Source organism: Oncorhynchus keta, chromosome 22 (assembly GCF_023373465.1).
Source record: "Oncorhynchus keta strain PuntledgeMale-10-30-2019 chromosome 22, Oket_V2, whole genome shotgun sequence".
Taxonomy (NCBI): Eukaryota; Metazoa; Chordata; class Actinopteri; order Salmoniformes; family Salmonidae; genus Oncorhynchus; species Oncorhynchus keta.
Genome location: NC_068442.1, coordinates 52,642,610 through 52,654,197, shown reverse-complemented (window position 1 = coordinate 52,654,197; position 11,588 = coordinate 52,642,610). Strand labels below are relative to the sequence as shown.

Below are 11,588 nucleotides of genomic sequence, written 5' to 3'. Positions count from 1 at the left end.
GTGGTTAGAGCGTTGGACAGGTAGTCTAGTGGTTAGAGCGTTGGACAGGTAGTCTAGTTGTCAGAGCGTTGGACAGGTAGTCTAGTGGTTAGAGCGTTGGACAGGTAGTCTAGTGGTTAGAGCGTTGGACAGGTAGTCTAGTTGTCAGAGCGTTGGACAGGTAGTCTAGTGGTTAGAGCGTTGGACAGGTAGTCTAGTGGTTAGAGCGTTGGACTGGTAGCCTAGTGGTTAGAGCGTTGGACAGGTAGCCTAGTGGTTAGAGCGTTGGACAGGTAGTCTAGTGGTTAGAGCGTTGGACAGGTAGCCTAGTGGTTAGAGCGTTGGACAGGTAGTCTAGTGGTTAGAGCGTTGGACAGGTAGCCTAGTGGTTAGAGCGTTGGACAGGTAGTCTAGTGGTTAGAGCGTTGGACAGGTAGTCTAGTGGTTAGAGCGTTGGACAGGTAGTCTAGTGGTTAGAGCGTTGGACTAGTAACTGGAGGGTTGGAAGATAAAATCATTTGCCCAATCATCTGTCGTCCTCCCCCAGAACTGAACATCTGTCGTCCTCCCCCTGAACTGAACATCTGTCGTTCTCCCCCTGAACTGAACATCTGTCGTTCTCCCCCTGAACTGAACATCTGTCGTCCTCCCCCTGAACTGAACATCTGTCGTTCTCCCCTGGAACTGAACATCTGTCGTCCTCCCCTGAACTGAACAGGTAGTCTGCCCCTGAACTGAACATCTAGTCTAGTGGTCCCCTGAACTGAACAGGTAGCCTAGTCCCCTGAACTGAACATCTAGTCTAGCCCTCCCCTGAACTGAACATCTGTCTAGTCCTCCCCTAGAACTGAACATCTGTCGTTCTCCCCTGAACTGAACATCTGTGGTTAGAGCCCCTGAACTGAACATCTAGTGGTTAGAGCGAACTGAACATCTGTCGTTCTCCCCTGAACTGAACATCTGTCGTTCTCCCCCTGAACTGAACATCTGTCGTTCTCCCCCTGAACTGAACATCTGTCGTTCTCCCCCTGAACTGAACATCTGTCGTTCTCCCCCTGAACTGAACATCTGTCGTTCTCCCCCTGAACTGAACATCTGTCGTGGTTCTCCCCTGAACTGGAACACCTAGTGTCGTTCTCCCCCTAAACTGAACATCTGTCGTCCTCCCCCTGAACTGAACATCTGTCGTTCTCCCCTGAACTGAACATCTGTCGTTCTCCCCCTGAACTGAACATCTGTCGTCCTCCCCCTGAACTGAACATCTGTCGTTCTCCCCCTGAACTGAACATCTGTCGTTCTCCCCCTGAACTGAACATCTGTCGTTCTCCCCCTGAACTGAACACCTGTCGTTCTCCCCCTGAACTGAACATCTGTCGTCCTCCCCCTGAACTGAACATCTGTCGTTCTCCCCCTGAACTGAACATCTGTCGTTCTCCCCCTGAACTGAACATCTGTCGTCCTCCCCCTGAACTGAACATCTGTCGTTCTCCCCCTGAACTGAACATCTGTCGTTCTCCCCCTGAACTGAACACCTGTCGTTCTCCCCCTAAACTGAACATCTGTCGTCCTCCCCCTGAACTGAACATCTGTCGTTCTGCCCCTGAACTGAACACCTGTCGTTCTCCCCCTAAACTGAACATCTGTCGTCCTCCCCCTGAACTGAACATCTGTCGTTCTGCCCCTGAACTGAACACCTGTCGTTCTCCCCCTAAACTGAACATCTGTCGTCCTCCCCCTAAACTGAACATCTGTCGTCCTCCCCCTGAACTGAACATCTGTCGTTCTCCCCCTAAACTGAACATCTGTCGTCCTCCCCCTGAACTGAACATCTGTCGTCCTCCCCCTGAACTGAACATCTGTCGTTCTCCCCCTGAACTGAACATCTGTCGTCCTCCCCCTGAACTGAACATCTGTCGTTCTGCCCCGCTGTTCCTAGGCTGTTACTGACAATAAGAATTTGTTCTTAAACTGACTTACCCGGTTAAATAAATAAACATCATGTGTGTAGTGCCTCGTTAACATAAACCACTCACACACACTGAGGATACTGAACACCATCCTAATATTCAAGTTGCATTTCATCAGGCCATGGTGTCAAAGGTGTTTCACAGGAATGCTGACCCCATGTTGACTCCAGTTCTTGCCACAGTTGTGTGAAGGTAGCTGGATGACCTTTGGGTGTTGGACCATTCTTGAAGGTGTTGGACCATTCACCCAACACCTTCATACGCAAGGTAAACTGTTGGAGTGTGAAAAACCCAGCAGCATTGCAGTTCTTAACACAAACCGGTGTACCTGGTACCGTTCAAAGGCACTGCCCAATCATCCTCTAAAACATACACAATCCATGTCTCAATTGTCTCAAGGCTTTAAAAAAATAACACAAAAGGACATCATAGCTTTAAAATCTAATCCAATCAAATTTTATTTGTCACATGAACCTGTGAAGTAGGAATCAATCTTAGTCCTGTATTGATGCTTTTCCTGTTTGATGGTTCGTCTGAGAGCATATTATATGCGTATTGATTAGTGTCCCGCTCCTTGAAAGCGGCAGCTCTAGCCTTTAGCTCGGTGCCGGATGTTGCCTGGAATCCATGGCTTCTGGTTGGGATATGTACGTACGGTCACAGTGGGGGCTTCGTTGTCGATGCACTTATTGAGGAAGCCGGTGACTGAGGAGGTAAACTCCTCAATGCCATTGGATGAAACCCGGAACATATTTCAGTCTGTAGCATCCGCGTCATATGACCACTTCCGTATTAAGTGTTAGTCACTGGTACTTCCTGCTTTTAGTTTTTTCTTGTAAGCAGGAATAAGGAGGACAGAATTATGGTCAGATTTGCCAAATGGAAGGAGAGCTTTGTACGTGTCTCTGTGTGTGGAGTAAAGGTGGTCTAGAGTTTTTGTTCTCCTCTGGTTGCACATGTGACATGCTGGTAGAAATGAGGTAAAACTGATTTAAGTTTGTCTGCAATAAAGTCCCCGGCCACTAGGAGCGCCGCTTCTGGGTGAGCATTTTCTTGTTTGATATCCAGAAGCTCTTTTCGGGGGATAAAAAACACATTCTCTCTTTCACCTGGATTCACCTAGTCAGTCTATGTCATGGAAAGAGCTGGTGTTCCTAACGTTTTGTCCATTCAGAGAACATAGCCTTGTCCTACCAACATATTGTTCTGCATAACATCCTATTCTCTTCCCAACAGCAGAAATATAACAAACATATAGAAGAATTTAGAAGAATTATCTGGCCATGTAAATTCCTAATTTTGTCTATATAAATATTACACATTACATACAGAACAAACTGACACACACAAGCAGAGAGAGCGAGAGAGAGCTAGAGAAAGGGAGAAGCACAATCACTAGATGTTGTCACAAAGTATTAGCAGAGTAGTATGGGTTGCACCTCCGTCACTCACCGTTCCACAGACACAGCAGCAACATCGGTGTCCAGAACTAGAACGGGAGCTAATAACTCTGAACAGGAGCTAATGACGGTTTCACCCAGTGATGTAGTCCAGTCACTAAAAATCGAGTCCCAATCGAGTCCCATGTCCCTACGGCTGAAGTTCGAGTTCCAGTACTCCAGTCCTGGTCCCAAGTCTGACACACTGGGTCAACATTTACTCAAAACAAAGTTATTTACCCAGTCAGATATAGATTTAGCAGCTTGCTTAGTTCAAGGCGATTTTGAGGTAAGAAGTACTTGTAGTAGCCAAGTAGTACCCAAGTAGCCTGCTGGAATAGGTTACTAAGGATGAGGCTACTAAGGATGAGGTTACTAAGGATGAGGCTACTAAGGATGAGGCTACTAAGGATGAGGCTACTAACGATGAGGCTACTAAGGATGAGGCTACTAAGGATGAGGCTACTAAGGATGAGGTTACTAAGGATGAGGCTACTAAGGATGAGGCTACTAAGGATGAGGCTACTAAGGATGAGGCTACTAAGGATGAGGTTACTAAGGATGAGGCTACTAAGGATGAGGCTACTAACGATGAGGCTACTAAGGATGAGGCTACTAAGGATGAGGCTACTAAGGATGAGGCTACTAAGGATGAGGTTACTAACGATGAGGCTACTAAGGATGAGGCTACTAAGGATGAGGCTACTAAGGATGAGGCTACTAAGGATGAGGTTACTAACGATGAGGCTACTAAGGATGAGGCTACTAAGGATGAGGCTACTAAGGATGAGGCTACTAAGGATGAGGTTGTAATTTCAATCACCGAATCAAATAATAATAGATGGATATTAACTGAATAAACTTTTTTTTCAGTTTTTTCTTCTCGTTTTTTACCTGTAGCCTAATCTGACTGTTACCGTCAACCTAATGTAGCACAACAGCTGATCGCCAATTGCGATAGAGCTGTGACCATGATCACGATGTCATGCCATTCATAACAGTAGGCTACACCAGCACTAAACTGAAGTTAGAGGCTATTTCATTCAATCTGTTCGCCAGCTCCAGGTAAAACGACACAAGTTCAAAAATCTAATTTTATTTGTCACATACACGTGGTTAGCAGATGTTAATTCGAGTGTAGCGAAATGCGAAATGCTTGTGCTTCTAGTTCCGACAATGCAGTAATAACCAACAAGTAATCTAACTAACAATTCCTAAACTACTGTGTTATACACAGTGTAAGGGGATAACGAATATGTACATAAAGATATATGAATGAGTGATGGTACAGAGCAGCATAGGCAAGATACAGTAGATGGTATCGAGTACAGTATATACATATGAGACGAGTATGTAGACAAAGTGGCTAGTGATACATGTATTACATAAAGAGCTTTCTATTCCGCAACAAAGCCTCCTTCACTCACGCTGCCAAGCTTACCCTAGTAAAACTGACTATCCTACCGACCCTCGACTTCGGCGATGTCATCTACAAAATGGCTTCCAACACTCTACTCAGCAAACTGGATGCAGTCTATCACAGTGCCATCCGTTTTGTCACTAAAGCACCTTATACCACCCACCACTGCGACTTGTATGCTCTAGTCGGCTGGCCCTCGCTACATATTCGTCGCCAGACCCACTGGCTCCAGGTCATCTACAAGGCCATGCTAGGCAAAGCTCCGCCTTATCTCAGCTCACTGGTCACGATGGCAACACCCATCCGTAGCACGCGCTCCAGCAGGTGTATCTCATTGATCATCCCTAAAGCCAACACCTCATTCGGCCGCCTTTGTTCCAGTACTCTGCTGCCTGTGACTGGAACGAATTGCAAAAAAAGTTGGAGACTTTTATCTCCTCACCAACTTCAAACATCAGCTAGCTGAGCAGCTAACCGATCGCTGCAGCTGTACATAATCTATTGGTAAATAGCACACCCATTTTCACCTACCTCATCCCCACAGTTTTTATTTATTTACTTTTCTGCTCTTTTGCACACCAATATCTCTACCTGTACATGACCATCTGATCATTTATCACTCCAGTGTTAATCTGCAATATTGTAATTATTCGCCTACCTCCTCATGCCTTTTGCACACAATGTATATAGACTCCCCTTTTTCCTACTGTGTTATTGATTTGTTAATTGTTTTACTCCATGTGTAACTCTTGTGTTGTCTGCTCACACTGCTATGCTTTATCTTGGCCAGGTCGCAGTTGCAAATGAGAACCTGTTCTCAACTAGCCTACCTGGTTAAATAAAGGTGAAATAAATCAAATAAAATAAATAAAAAGATGCAGTCGAAGATATAGAGTACAGTATATACGTATGCATATGAGATGAATAATGTAGGGTATGTAACATTATATTAGGTAGCACTGTTTAAAGTGGCTAGTGATATATTTTACATAATTTCCCATCAATTCCCATGATTAAAGTTGCACAAATTGATTTGCATCAAATGCAGGTTTTCAGTAGCCAACTATGGCATATAACTAATTACACGATGGCAAAACAGATGCAAATGTATCCCCATATTTAATGAGACTTTCATTGTGAACTTTTCCACCATAACAGAATCATGACAAGGGGAGTTCCATTTTTCAAATTTCCACCCCTGTGCAGTGCTCGAGACCGAAACAACTGAGCATTTAACTTGCTCGGCATAGTCCACATTAGAATTCAGTTCAAACCACCTCTTCCGAAGCTAATTGATCTCATTTGCTCTCGTGCACCTAAAGTTGATTTAAATGGTTTTCCAGTGTGTTTTGTCGTCGTTATTTCTTGATTCACATAAAGTTATAGCGTGTTAATATTTTTACAAAATTGTATGGTTATTTTTACGGTTATTTTTTTTTATGGTTGACAGAACTTTTTCACAAAGAACCAGGGAGGGTTTAAGATGTTAGGGCTTAAGGTCTCTACATACCCCACACCTAATTTATCAAAACATTCGAGCTGAACGAAATTACTAGAACTGAACTACCGCTCTGCGTTAAGAGCTTTGATTTAGGGGGGGGGGCAGGTAGTCTAGTGGTTAGAGGAGGCAGGTAGTCAAGTGGTTAGAGGAGGCAGGTAGCCTAGTGGTTAGAGGAGGCAGGTAGCCTAGTGGTTAGAGGAGGCAGGTAGTCTAGTGGTTAGAGCGTTGGGCCAGTTACCGAAAGGTTTCTAGATTGAATCCCCGAGCTGACAAGGTAAAAATCTGTCGTTCTGCCCCTGGACAAGGCTGTTCCCCTGTAGGCCGTCATTGTAAATAAGAATTTGTTCTTAATAAACTGAATTGCCTGGTTAAATAAAGGTTTTGTCAAAAGTCTCCAGAAAGTTGAAGACTTTAAATTCAAAATTTCAGTAGTTTCAAACAGTAAAGTTGTGTTTTGTTTTGTGAGAATCGGACCACTCCATAGTCGACTAATATAAGTGTATATACCATATGTTTGATTGTGATTGTTAACACAATTGACATTCTGGAAGCACAAAACAAATGCAGAGAAAAGATTTCCTTCTGTAAAGCTTCGACCAGAAATGCTAAATATATACATGCTGCACACACACACACACATTCACACGCACACGCACACACACACCAGTTAGCAGAGCTGGAGTGTCTCAGGAGACCAGAGAATGAGTCTATGTGAACTCTGACCCCTCTGTGTTGATGTTGGAGAGCTGCCAGCAGGCTGTCTCTGTTTCTCAGGCAGGCAGAAAGGAGAGGCTGTTAGTGTGTGTGTGTGTGTGTGTGTGTGTGTGTGTGTGTGTGTGTGTGTGTGTGTGTGTGTGTGTGTGTGTGTGTGTGTGTGTGTGTGTGTGTGTGTGTGTGTGTGTGTGTGTGAGCTCCAGCTTTGCTAACTGTGCCAGGGGTCATATGGCTCAGGGACTGTTTCCAGGGGACATCTGGCTCAGGGACTGTTTCCAGGGGACATCTGGTTCAGGGACTGTTTCCAGGGGACATCTGGTTCAGGGACTGTTTCCAGGGGACATCTGGCTCAGGGACTGTTTCCAGGGGACATCTGGTTCAGGGACTGTTTCCAGGGGACATCTGGTTCAGGGACTGTTTCCATGGGACATCTGGTATCTGGCTCAGGGACTGTTTCCAGGGGACATCTGGTTCAGGGACTGTTTACAGGGGACATCTGGTTCAGGGACTGTTTCCAGGGGACATCTGGTTCAGGGACTGTTTCCAGGGGACATCTGGCTCAGGGACTGTTTCCAGGGGACATCTGGTTCAGGGACTGTTTCCAGGGGACATCTGGTATCTGGTTCAGGGACTGTTTCCAGGGGACATCTGGTTCAGGGACTGTTTCCAGGGGACATCTGGTTCAGGGACTGTTTCCAGGGGACATCTGGTTCAGGGACTGTTTCCAGGGGACATCTGGCTCAGGGACTGTTTCCAGGGGACATCTGGCTCAGGGACTGTTTCCAGGGGACATCTGGTTCAGGGACTGTTTACAGGGGACATCTGGTATCTGGTTCAGGGACTGTTTCCAGGGGACATCTGGTTCAGGGACTGTTTACAGGGGACATCTGGTTCAGGGACTGTTTCCAGGGGACATCTGGTTCAGGGACTGTTTCTAGGGGACATCTGGCTCAGGGACTGTTTCCAGGGGACATCTGGTTCAGGGACTGTTTCCAGGGGACATCTGGTTCAGGGACTGTTTCCAGGGGACATCTGGTATCTGGCTCAGGGACTGTTTCCAGGGGACATCTGGTTCAGGGACTGTTTACAGGGGACATCTGGTTCAGGGACTGTTTCCAGGGGTCACAACAGGCCGTCTCAGTCACAAATGACCCCCTATTCCTTTTTTAGAAGGGAGAGATAGAAGGGAGGGACAGAAGGAAGAGGTCGAAGGGAGGGATGAATGGAGAGATAGAAGGGAGGGATAGAAGGGAGGGATAGAAGGGAGAGATTGAAGGGAGGGATAGAAGGGAGGGATAGAAGGGAGGGATGAAGGGAGATATAGAAGGGAGAGATAGAAGGGAGGGATAGAATGGAGAGATAGAGGGGAGGGATAGGCGGGAGAGATAGGCGGGAGGGATAGAAGGGAGAGATAGAAGGGAGGGATGAAGTGAGAGATAGAAGGGAGAGACAGAAGGAAGAGGTAGAAGGGATGGATGAATGGAGAGATAGAAGGGAGGGATAGAAGGGAGGGATAGAAGGGAGAGATAGATGGGAGGGGTGAATGGAGAGATAGATGGGAGGGATGAAGGGAGGGACAGAAGGGAGGGATGAAGGGAGGGATAGAAGGGAGGGATATAAGGGAGAGATAGAAGGGAGGGATAGAAGGGAGAGATAGAAGGGAGGGATAGAATGGAGAGATAGAAGGGAGGGATAGACGGGAGAGATAGAAGGGAGAGACAGAAGGAAGAGGAAGAAGGGATGGATGAATGGAGAGATAGAAGGGAGGGATAGAAGTGAGGGATAGAAGGGAGGACTGAAGGGAGGGATAGAAGGGAGAGATAGAAGGGAGGGAAGAAGGGAGGGATAGAAGGGAGGGATGAAGGGAGATATAGAAGGGAGAGATAGAAGGGAGGGATAGAAGGGAGAGATAGAAGGGAGGGATAGAAGGGAGAGATAGAAGGGAGAGATATAAGAGAGCGATGAAGGGAGAGGGACAGAAGGAAGAGGTAGAAGGGATGGATGAATGGAAGGATAGATAGAAGGAGGGAAGGGGATGAAGGGTGGGATGAAAGGAGGGATAGAAGGGAGGGGTGAAAGGAGGGATAGAAGAGAGGGAAGACGGGAGGGATGAAGGGAGGGATGAAAGGGGGATAGAAGGGAGGGATGAAGGGAGGGATAGAAGGGAGAGATAGAAGGGAGGGATGAAAGGAGGGATAGAAGGGAGGGATGAAGGGAGGGATGAAAGGAGGGCTAGAAGGGAGGGATGAAGGGAGGGATGAAAGTAGGGATAGAAGGGAGGGATGAAAGGAGGGATAGAAGGGAGGGATGAAGGGAGGGATGAGAGGAGGGCTAGAATGGAGGGATGAAGGGAGGGATGAAAGGAGGGATAGAAGGGAGATATAGGAGGGATGAAGGGAGGGATGAAGGGAGGGATAGAAGGGAGAGATAGAAGGGAGGGATAGAAGGGAGAGATATAAGGGAGGGATGAAGGGAGGGGTGAAGGGAGAGATATAAGGGAGTGGTTGAAGAGGGGATAAAGGGAGGGATAGAAGGGAGGTATAGAAGGGAGGGATGAAGGGAGAGATTGAAGGGAGGGATGAAAGGAGAGATAGAAGGGAGGGATGAAAGGAGGGATAGAAGGGAGGGATGAAGGGAGAGATGAAAGGAGGGATAGAAGGGAGGGATGAAGGGAGGGATGAAAGGAGGGATGAAGGGAGGGATGAAAGGAGGGATAGAAGGGAGGGATGAAGGGAGGGATAGAAGGGAGGGATGAAGGGAGGGATGAAGGGAGGGATAGAAGGGAGGGATAGAAGGGAGGGATAGAAGGGAGGGATGAAATGAGGGATGAAAGGAGGGATAGAATGGAGGGATGAAGGGAGGGATGAATGGAGGGATGAAAGGAGGGATAGAAGGGAGGGATGAAGGGAGGGATAGAAGGGAGAGATAGAAGGGAGGGATGAAAGGAGGGATAGAAGGGAGAGATAGAAGGGAGGGATAGAAGGAGGGATAGAAGGGAGGGATGAAATGAGGAATGAAAGGAGGGATAGAATGGAGGGATGAAGGGAGGGATAGAAGGGAGGGATGAAAGGCGGGATGAAGGGAGGGATGAAAGGAGGGATAGAAGGGAGGGATGAAAGGAGGGATAGAAGGGAGGGTTGAAGGGAGGGATGAGGGGGGGATGAAGGGAGGGATGAAGGGAAGGATAGAAGGGAGAGATGAAGGGAGGGATAGAAGGGAGAGATAGAAGGGAGGGATAGGAGGGAGGGATGAAGGGAGGGACAGAAGGGAGAGATGAAGGGAGGGATAGAAGAGGAGGATGAAGGGAGGGATGAAGGGAGGGATGAAGGGAGGGATGAAGGTAGGGATAGAAGGGAGAGATGAAGGGAGGGATAGAAGGGAGAGATAGAAGGGAGGGATAGGAGGGAGAGATAGAAGGGAGGGATGAAGGTAGGGATAGAAGGGAGAGATGAAGGGAGGGATAGAAGGAGGATAGAAGGGAGGGATAGAAGGGAGGGATAGAAGGGAGGGATAGAAGGGAGGGATGAAGGGAAGGATAGAAGGGAGGGATAGAAGGGAGAGATAGAAGGGAGGGATAGGAGGGAGGGATGAAGGGAGGGACAGAAGGGAGAGATGAAGGGAGGGATAGAAGAGGAGGATGAAGGGAGGGATGAAGGGAGGGATGAAGGGAGGGATGAAGGTAGGGATAGAAGGGAGAGATGAAGGGAGGGATAGAAGGGAGAGATAGAAGGGAGGGATAGAAGGGAGAGATAGAAGGGAGGGATAGGAGGGAGGGATGAAGGGAGGGACAGAAGGGAGAGATGAAGGGAGGGATAGAAGAGGAGGATGAAGGGAGGGATGAAGGGGGAGGGATGAAGGGAGGGATGAAGGGAGGGATGAAGGTAGGGATAGAAGGGAGAGGTAGAAGGGAGGGATGAAGGGAGGGATGAAGGGTGGGATGAAAGGAGGGATAGAAGGGAGGGATGAAGGGAGGGATGAAGGGTAGGGATAGAAGGGAGAGGTAGAAGGGAGGGATGAAGGGAGGGATGAAGGGTGGATGAAGGTAGGGATAGAAGAGGGGGGATGAAGGGACGGATAGAAGGGAGAGATGAAGGGAGGGATGAAGGGAGGGATGAAGGGAGGGATAGAAGGGAGGGATGAAGGGAGGGATGAAGGTAGGGATAGAAGGGAGAGATATAAGGGAGGGATGAAGGGAGTGAGAAGGGAGGGGTTGAAGAGGGGATAGAAGGGAGGGATTAAGGGTGGGATGAAGGGAGGGATGAAGGAAGAGATAGAATGGAGGGATGAAGGGAGAGATGAAAGGAGGGATAGAAGGGATGGATGAAGGGAGGGATGAAAGGAGGGATGAAGGGAGGGATGAAAGGAGGGATAGAAGGGAGGGATGAAGGGAGGGATAGAAGGGGGGGTTAGAAGAGAGGGATGAAGGGAGGGATGAAGGGTGGGATGAAAGGAGGGATAGAAGGGAGGGATGAAAGGAGGGATAGAAGGGAGGGAAGACAGGAGGGATGAAGGGAGGGATGAAAGGGGGATAGAAGGGAGGGATGAAGGGAGGGACAGAAGGGAGAGAT

At 47.9% G+C, this 11,588-nt stretch overlaps 1 protein-coding gene and 2 long non-coding RNA genes across 11 annotated transcripts in view; 1 reads left to right on the top strand and 2 right to left on the bottom strand.

Annotated features, from left to right (window-relative positions):
* crocc2 (ciliary rootlet coiled-coil, rootletin family member 2) overlaps nt 1–11,588 on the bottom strand; it is a 207,308-nt gene that overhangs the window by 171,318 nt on the left and 24,402 nt on the right. The gene's annotated exons all lie outside the window — the stretch shown is intronic.
* LOC127910719 (uncharacterized) lies at nt 2,380–3,213 on the bottom strand. Its single transcript, XR_008075938.1, has 2 exons — nt 3,066–3,213; nt 2,380–2,631 (listed from the first exon to the last, which is right to left on the bottom strand). It is a non-coding gene; the product is annotated as an uncharacterized LOC127910719 (long non-coding RNA).
* LOC127910718 (uncharacterized) lies at nt 3,716–5,169 on the top strand. 8 transcript variants are annotated; one of them, XR_008075931.1, is made up of 4 exons: nt 3,716–3,756; nt 3,877–3,936; nt 3,997–4,116; nt 4,147–5,169. It is a non-coding gene; the product is annotated as an uncharacterized LOC127910718 (long non-coding RNA). The 8 variants fall into 8 exon arrangements; XR_008075932.1 differs by having other exon boundaries at nt 3,982–4,041; nt 4,132–5,169; XR_008075930.1 differs by having other exon boundaries at nt 3,982–4,116.